Source organism: Mirounga leonina, unplaced genomic scaffold (assembly GCF_011800145.1).
Source record: "Mirounga leonina isolate KUSES-001 unplaced genomic scaffold, KU_Mleo_1.0 Mir_91, whole genome shotgun sequence".
In the NCBI taxonomy this organism is placed as follows: domain Eukaryota; kingdom Metazoa; phylum Chordata; class Mammalia; order Carnivora; family Phocidae; genus Mirounga; species Mirounga leonina.
This window is the reverse complement of record NW_023270839.1, coordinates 9,453,421-9,462,760: the sequence shown is the minus strand read 5'-3', so window position 1 is coordinate 9,462,760 and position 9,340 is coordinate 9,453,421. Positions and strand designations below refer to the sequence as shown.

At 47.5% G+C, this 9,340-nt stretch overlaps 2 non-coding genes across 2 annotated transcripts; one reads left to right on the top strand and one right to left on the bottom strand.

The window, feature by feature from the left end:
• Positions 1-6,863: 6,863 nt before the first annotated feature.
• On the bottom strand, positions 6,864-6,935 carry TRNAP-AGG. Its single transcript has one exon. It is a non-coding gene; the product is annotated as a tRNA-Pro (tRNA).
• An 834-nt stretch (positions 6,936-7,769) lies between these two features.
• On the top strand, positions 7,770-7,851 carry TRNAL-AAG. Its single transcript has one exon. It is a non-coding gene; the product is annotated as a tRNA-Leu (tRNA).
• The last annotated feature ends 1,489 nt before the right edge of the window (positions 7,852-9,340 follow it).

The window sequence follows — 9,340 nt, the reverse complement described above, 5'->3', positions numbered from 1 at the left end:
TTCTTTCTTTCTTTCTTTCTTTCTTTCTTTCTTTCTTTCTTTCTTTCGTCTTTCTTTTATGTATTTATTAGGGGGGTGGGGAGGGGCAGAGGAAGAGGGAGAGAATCTCAAGCAGACTTCACACCAATCCTGGAGCTGGACAAGGAGCTCAATCTCATGACCCTGAGATCATGACCTGAGCTGAAACCAAGAGTCAGTGAATGAGTGAGTTAACCAATGCTTAACCAACTGAGCCACCCAGGCACCCCGATAGGTTTCTTTCTAATCTTGAAAGTGGGCCTCACCTGTGAGGAAGTCTATGCTGGCTCCCACAAACTCTCAGGCAGCCAAAGTAAGCCCCTGTATCAGGAAATATCTCTAAGTGCAGTGCAAAGGGCATGGGGCCTTACCAACTCCTCCAGGAATCTTTCTTTAAATTAACCCACCTCCATCTCCTCCTTGAGTCTCCTTGAGAAACCCTTCTGCATGCTTCCTGTACGTAATTTAGGCTTAGTGATTGCTGTGTGGGGCTGCAAAAGGTTTATTTGGCCTTCTTTCCCACATGCTGTGGGCTTCTGGAGATTCAGAACAATGAACCTGTTCCCTCTAGCACACTGCCCGGTACTTCACAGGTGATCAAAAAGTGTTTGCAGAGTGGGTGTGTGAAAGAAAACTCTTAAGATGGAGTCAGACAGGTGAAGGGGCTGGAAAATGGAGCCCGGAGCTGTTGGGGAAGGAAGCCTGAAGTGCGTCTTCACGCAAGTGGAACCCGAACCTCAGGCCCCGTGCAAACAACATCCTGAAAAACAGCCACACGCCTTGGCCACAAGGCCACAAACACTCTTTTGCAACCATTGCCTGTGATTCTCGAGTCACATTCTAATAGCTCAGCATTATTGCAGCTAGCTCCAATCACATTTCATGAAAAACAACTCCTGTAAATTCTCTCTTTTCTCTTTAAATACCCTAACCTCCCTTGTCTCGGCAGAGCACGCTTTTGGTCCACTCGGTGCCTTCCAGATGGCCATCCCTAAGACCCAAATAAACACACATTTATTCCGCAGCTTGCCGTTCTGTCTGGTGTTGGTCAACAGACGAACAAGGGAAAAGACTTGGAATCCTCTTCTTCCTCTGCCACGGACTAGCTGTGTGATCTTGGGAAAGTCGTGTCACCTCTGAGTCTGAGTTCCTTCATTTCTCAAGTGGAGGTAGGAGAAAAGAATAAAGGAAGAATTTGACTCCGTAAGGTTCCCTTCCTGCTGTCACAAACTGAGTTTCTGAGCTAAATTTAAATGACCCTGATGGCTATTCTCTTCAGATGACAGTTTTCTGGCTATGACTTCTATTTCCCCCCACACACAGAGGGAGTAGAGATGTGGTCTCCACCTCTCAGCCTGGAGTCAGGGTGAGCAGTGGGGAAACGAGGGGGGCTGGCTCCTGGCCACCAGGCCCAGAAGTGGGGAGGTGGAGCTCTGATTCAGGAATGTGGTGGACATGGAGTAACCCTGTGAAATGGCTTAGGAAATTGACATTTTGCTCAAAGGGACACACACCTGCCCAAATCAAGAACACTTACTATTACCCAAAAGGGGGGGGGCAAGAAGCATGAAGCACCCCTCTTCTTGAGGGGTTTGTTGGCTACCTTTGGCAACTGCAGAGCAGGTCCCTAGACAAGCTGTTACCTGCAGGATTCAGGAGATACCTTTCTAAGCCCCTGGGCCACCTGCCAACTGCCCTCCCACTGGTTTTGTCCAGGTGACAGCATCAGACTAGAGCTGGTGTGTGTCCAAGAACAAGCTGCTCCTGAGTTGGGCAGGCCGTGTTCAGAATCAGATCAGAGGCTCTCAATCTGAGCCTCACAGTGAAAAGCCCCAAGTTGTGAACAGGGGAGATCCTGTTCTCCCTTGGGGTCAAAGGAAGCCCTTTTTGTTGTGTTTTGTAACTTTATGTGTATCTCTGAAATGACTGCCACCAGGCCATGGCCCAGGAGAGGTCAGGTTGAAGGGGAGGTTGCCTAAGCCTGTCTTTCTTTCTTTTCTTTTTCTTTTTTTAATTTTATTTATTTATTTTATTTTATTATGTTATGTTAGTCACCATACATTACATCATCAGTTTTTGATATAGTGTTCCATCTAAGCCTGTCTTTCTTTTTTTTTTTTATTCTTATGTTAATCCCCATACATTACATCATTAGTTTTAGATGAAGTGTTCCATGATTCATTGTTTGTGCATAACACCCAGTGCTCCATGCAGAATGTGCCCTCCTCAATACCCACCACCAGGCCAACCCATCCTCCCACCCCCCTCCCCTCTAGAACCCTGTTTGTTTTTCAGAGTCCATCGTCTTTCATGGTTCGTCTACCCCTCCGATTTCCCCCACTTCATTCTTCCCCTCCCGCTACCTTCTTCTTCCTCTTTTTTTTTTTCTTAACATATATTGCATTATTTGTTTCAGAGGTACAGATCTGAGATTCAACAGTCTTGCACAATTCACTAAGCCTGTCTTTCTAACAGCTACTTGGTAGGCCCCCTGTCCATTCAGATTTCCACTTCTGAGAATGCTTTGATCTTAGCATATCTGGCTTCTCATGTGTGTCCCCAGGCCGAGCCCCCCAGCAGCTTCCTTTGAACACTCATTGAGGAAGGACCATTAACCCAGCCTTCCCCAGAGCACCTCCAAGGACAGTCAGATCTTTCATACACTCCCAGGCTCTGCTCTCCTCTCCCGGCCAGTTCCAGCTCCCCTGAAAATCAGATAAGATTCCCTGAAAGAAGAGGAATGATTGTCCCCTGACCCCACATAATCATTGAGGCCCTAAAGAATCAGATTCATTTAAAAACACAAACAAATAAACCAGCTCCCTTCTCAATCTCAGCCTCCCAGTGAAAAGCCCCAAGTCGTGAACAGGGCCTGGGAGCCCGAAAGCTAGGTTCCTGTCCTGACACTGGCTCTGCCACTAACTAACTCTGTGGCCCTGAGCTTAATTCCATGGCTCTCACCGACCTCCTTTAATAGTGGCTGGGAACTGGAATACACGCGGTGAAAACAACTGATAATTTTAGAGCTGGTAAAAGCCATCCAGCCATAACATTTCCTGATGCAGGAGGACTCTGTGCTTATTAGAAGCTGAAACGGCGCTCCCCCATGGCTTTTTGTCAACCTTATTATACCACAGTAATCTTTTTAAAACACAAATCTGTTTCTGGACCTGTGGTGTGCACCCCCATCCCCACCAAAAATGTGTCAATGGCTTTTCGTAGTCTTAAAATAATGACCACCGTCCTGACCTCTGCCTACCAGACCTTGTATAGAGAGCCTCACCTCAAACCACTCTCTCTGTGTCTCTCTGTCTGTCTCTCTTTATCCCTCCATACACTCCTCCTTTCAGTTCCCTAAACTCACCAAGCTTCCTTCCAACTCAAGGTTCTTTTTTTAAAATTTTTTAAATTTTTAAATTTTTTAAAATTTATTCATTCGAGACACAGAGATACAGAGAGAGAGAGAATATGAGCAGGGGAAGAAGCAGAGGGAGGGGGGAGAAGCAGGCCACCCGCTGAGCAGGGAGCCCCATGCGGGGCTCCATCCCAGGACCCCGGGATCATGACCTGAACCAAAGGCAGACGCTTAACCATCTGAGCCACCCAGGCGCCCCTTAATTTTTTTTTTAAAGATTATTTATTTATTTATTTGACAGAGAGAGACACAGTGAGAGAGGGAACACAAGCAGGGGGAGTGGGAGAGGGAGAAGCAGGCTTCCCGTGGAGCAGGGAGCCTGATATGGGGCTCGATCCCAGGACCGTGGGATCATGACCTGAGTCGAAGGCCGAAGCTTAACGACAGAGCCACCCAGGCACCCCCCAACTCAAGGTTCTTAACATCTAGTTCTCTCATTATGGAATGTTCCTGACTCCACTCCCCGTCCCCATTCTGCCTGGTTAAATCCTGTGGGTCCCTCCTTTCCTCAGACAAGCCTTCCCAGAAACCCCAGAGTAAGTGAACAGGCTCTGTTTTGCTTGCATACTACTCTGTATTTTTTCGTTGTGGCCCTTATCACTAGCACAATAAATTAATTATATTTCCCGGTTTCTAAAATTATCTGGTTGTTTCATGAGGGTAGAAACCACATCTGTCTGGGTCCCCGCAGTAATCTCTGCTCCAAGCACAGTACCTGGAATACAATAGATGTTTGACAATGTTCGTTCAATAAATGTTTAGTAAATATTGACTGAGTCGAAGAAGGCAAAAGTGAATGACCTAAAAGATTTTGCTCTTTTAATGCTAGTGTCAAAAGCTATATGTAAAACTCAGTCACCTTTTCTGATACTTTGGGTAGGACCCTCTAGCACCACACAGACATAAGGTCAGAAAGATCAATGAAAGGAAGGAAAAACGTTGGTTCACCTCTAATTACTACTATTCAAGCCTCAAATCTAAGATTCTCTCTCTGAACAACTCACTTCAGCTGTTAAAGACCAACTCCAGAGTTTTACTAGCAGTGCTGGCTCAATTTTCTGATTTCCCTCCAGATCCAAGAGATGCCATCCACCTTAATAAATAATTCAGCTTAGAGGCACCCGGGTGGCTCAGTTGGTTAGGTCTCCAACTCTTGATCTCAGCTGAGGTCCTGATCTCAGGGTTGTGAATTCAAGCCCCACTTTGGCCGCACCCAGTGTGGAGCCTACTTAAAAAAAAATAAATAGTTCAGCTTAACTGCATGAGCACCATCTCCCTGGATGATAACACAGCTCTCTTCCCTATAAGTTCCACCTTCATATCATGCACACAGAAGAATCAGCAAGAGTAGTGGGGGTCCCCAGAAATTAGCTTTAATCTACTGTCTCTCCTTTAAGACCCCTAAAAGGAAGACCCATGACAGTACCTGTTATAGGGGGCAGATTCCAGCTTCCACGCATGTTTTGTGACCAGCAGAAGTTCTCACCCTCTGCTCCATAAATCCTCCTAGCATGCCAGCAATATTTCCTTAGGACTCATATTCACAGTGATCCCTCATCACAAACGATGGTCAAATGAGGTTGATGAAGTCCCGTTGGTTGTACAACTCCTTCCCTAACCTTAGTTTGCCTCTTCCTCTCTCATGTCCCTGTTGTGGACTTTTGTTCTTCATCTTATCAAATCAAGTATCTGATTTGACACCTTAGAGTGTAACCCCCAAATACCATCTGGTTCAGAATTGGCTGAAAGTGATCAAAGCCTAAAGCAGCCCTGTATTTAAGCCGCTCTGCCTGGAGCAGGTTTGCAACAGGAAATCAATGGCACTGGTACCCATTTCACAGCTTCCCGGAGCCTATTTTATGCCTTCCTGTATGTCCAGCTGGAAGAGCCTTTCAAGGCTTCTTTAAAACATTGATAGGGCATACTGTGGCCCAAAAGGAGAGCTGCCACAGAATATATTCCAGGCATGCCCCCGCCCTCAGCCTTTCCCAAAAATGGCACATTCCCCCCACTGCAGGAGCCCTCTCTCCATTCAAGCCCCCAGTACCTCCCTGCTCCTACCTCCCCCGGTGCTACAGGATCAGGCATTCCTTACCAACCTGTATAACTTTGTGATTTAAAACAATTCATACAATGCATTCACCAAATATTTATCAAGTATCAGGTGCTAAGAACTGTTTCAGCCTCTGAGACGTCAGCAGTAAAAAACCCTATTCTCATGGAGCTGCCATTCTGGCGGTGGGAAAGGGAGAATTAAGAAAAGCAACAACAGCAGCAGCCAAAGTCAGGTGGTGATATGTGCAAAGAGGGAACTTAGGGAAAGGCAGACAGACAGCAAAGAGGTGGGTGCTATCTCATGTGGGTGGTCAGAGAAGTCCTCTCTGGTAGGTAATAACATCTGTGTTGGGGTTCTTAAAAGCAATGAAGGAACTGAGCCGTGCAGGCAGGAGGGAGATAAGACTCAAGACAGAGAGAAGGGCATGTGCAAAGGCCCTGAGGTGGGAATTTCTGAGGCGCACTAGGGGCTAATGTCGTTGGAATGCTGCCACCTGGAAGGAGTAAGCTGTAGGAGATGAGGTCAGTGAGGTGAGGGGAGTCCAAGAAGCAGCAAAATCACGTAGAGATTTTTTAAGCCATGACAAGGAGCCTTGATTTTATGCTGAATTAAATGAAGATGCACAGAGGGTTTTAAAAGCAGAGAAATGACCAGCTCTGACCTCGGTTTCAACAAGATTGTTCTGTCTGTTCTGTTGAGAATGGCCTGAAGGGGCACAAGGGCCAGCCAGAGACCTGAAAGCGGGGGGGTGGGGGGGGTGGGGGGACGATTGCAACAGCACAGATGAGAGATGGTGGCAGCTTAGGCTACGGCGGGGGTGGCGCAGGTGATAAGTGTTTGGATTCTGGAAAGATTCTAACTGTACAGCCAACATCGTATGGTAAAGGCTTGAATGTGGGTTGTGAGAGAGGGCTAATGGATGATTCCAAGATTATTTTGCAGTTCCTCCAAATAGGAGGGAGGGAGCCCAGGCTTTATGTGACAAGACAGCTTGCCACATTTGCTGACCCTCCGAGGTCCTAGCACCCAAAGAAGGGCCCCCATGATTGCAGTGGAGGAAAACTGAGGGTTATGCAAAATTACTGATATAAAACACCCCTCGCCCAGTCCTGAATGAACGATTTTTGGATAACAACAAAAACTGCAGAAGAGAAATGACGGTCGATTTTAGAAATAGTGATTTTGTAAAAGAAATGCTATATAAATTATACGTAATAACATCTGGTATTTATCCTGATTTTGTAACACCAAGAGCACTTGTCTAAAGATTAAGTATATAAATCTGAACTAGTCGAGCATACACTGGTGTCCATTCAGTAACATTACACATGGGGCTCCCTGAAGTCTGATGGTCGTGACAAGAGGAGAAAAGCAGGGCTCGTCCGGGATTTGAACCCGGGACCTCTCGCACCCTAAGCGAGAATCATACCCCTAGACCAACGAGCCACACATAACCGTCTTCCCGTTTCCAAAGTTTAGTAAAGAAAATTTTAGCCACGTCCGCAGGTGGCTGGAAAGGCTCCTTTTTGCAACTGTGGGCATGGGGTGACGCCTTGCGGATGAACCAATCCCTGCAGGCTCCCTCGCCCCAATTCCGGAAGGCGGTGCCCCTAGACTACAGATCTGCTTCGGCAAACACCCCCGCATCAACGAGAATAATTCCCGCACGTTTTCGCTCGGGAGGGAGCCAGAGATGCTGCGGCAGGGGTGGGAGGCCATCGCCTCAGGGACGGTCACGGGCTGCGGGGCGGCCCCGGGGGCGTGCGGAGGGGAGGACGCGCCTCGCCGGGAGGGCTGCCCGCGGCCGGCGGGGAGGCAGCCTGCTGACGGCTCCTGGGCTCGGCCAGCCTCGGGCGTCTCCGGCCCGGCCTTGGGCTCCACGGAAGGCGCCTTCCGGGCGTCTCCGGCCGGCCCCGGACTCGGCATCGGCGGCGGAGCGACAGCCCCCACCGCGTGACGCCCTCCGTGGGGGGGCCCCGCGAGACCCGAGAGGGCCCCGACTCTCCCGGGGGACCCGCCTGTGCCCGGCCCCGGGCAGGCGCTCCGAACACCTAGACCTCGCGGAGGTTGTCCTGTCTCGGGCCGGGCCGCGCGGTACGGCTCTTTCCACCAATCTCAAATACTGCGGCGTGAAAGAAAAAAGCCGAACCAACCAGGAAGGAATGCAAAAAAAGAAGCAAGAACCCGGGCAACCTGCAAATAGATGAACCATGGGGTGGAGGGCGGGGAGCCGGGAAGAGGCGACGAGTAGAGAATGTGCTTCGGCCTGGATGCTCGGCAGGTAGCGTGGCCGAGCGGTCTAAGGCGCTGGATTAAGGCTCCAGTCTCTTCGGGGGCGTGGGTTCGAATCCCACCGCTGCCATCCGTTTTTTGAAACCGTTTGTGACAGACAGCGAGGACTGCCTTGGTGTAGCCACGTTAGGGCAGTGAATCTCCGCCTTCCTTTCGCGCCCAACCGCTTTCTATAGTTGGTGGGACTCTGGGTATGCACTGTTTCGCAACTTCTCATATTTTTTAGCCTTTCAAATATCAGAGTTCTTACTAAAGACCATAATACCATCGCAAGATTATAATGATGCCTTTGAACCCATGGTTTCCCAGAGGTAAAGTGCTAGTCCTTTAATATCATCAACCTATAACCTTTGCTTTGTCTTTCTTCACTCAACCAAAGAGCAAGGTTTGATCTGTTTTGTTATTGACACTGTTCAACCGTTGAGGAGTACAAAAAAGATGAATAAAACATATTGCCAGCTCACAAGGGAAGCCCACTGACCAAACTGGAGGAGTAAGCCATACCATCGCAAAACAGTCTTGAAACATTGTAAGACATCATCAAGCGGAAGAGAAATGCCCTCTAAGGAAGGCAATGCAGTGATGTGGGGAGGAGGCTGAGGGGCCAGCTCTGCACTTAGAAAACTAGAGCTGCAGTTCTCACATTACTAGCTGTGTGGCCTTAGGCAGGTGGCTTATGTTCTCTGTGCCTCACCTTCCTGACATGTAAAATGGAGATGATTATACTGCGTACCTCACGGAAAGTTCATGAAAATTAGTTCATACACATAAGGTGCTTAGCGCAGAGTCTGGTGGTCAAAAAATGTTAAGTGTTTCCGTTACTTAAATACATATTTTGCCACATTAAAGACTACAGGATCTACCCTTTCTTTTCTCCCATCTGTGTTGAAACTCCACTACAGATTAGATGAGAAAAGATCAAACTTTGTCTCCAGAAAGCCTCAGGGAGCAAAGAAGTCTATATGAAAGTCTTGTTATTTATCAATACAGACATTTGTAATTCTCATGTCTGCAGATAAGCAATTTGGTAGTTTTTGAAAAGAAGCCTGAATTGGATACCTGGGCCCAAGTGGAGAGATGATCAAGTTAGGCTTTCCATTTTTAATTTAAGCCCATAGCCATTGTTCCTATCCTTTGGGAAGATTTTAATATGAATCTACAGAAGCCAGAGATAAATGTTTAATTGTGGTTTCTGGAGGCCAGCAGGTATGTCCAGGAATATGGCAACATTTATTCATTCATTCATTCATTCATTCATTCACACATTGATCACCCACTACATACCATACACAGTGCTAAGTGCTTAGGGTACAGATGCAAGCATAATAAAATCTTTGGCCTTCTGGAGCTTAAATCCTAATAGGGGGAAAAAAAGAAAAAAAAAAGAAACAAACGTAAGTGCTGTGAAGAAAATAATGTAGGGAATAGTGACAATTGGGGGTTATTCTGGAAAGGATGATCAAGGAAGTTGTCTCTAAAGACGTGACATTTGAGCACAGGAGGAATTAAAGAGGACGTTAAACAAATATCTGAGGAAATTATATTCCAAGAAGAGGAAA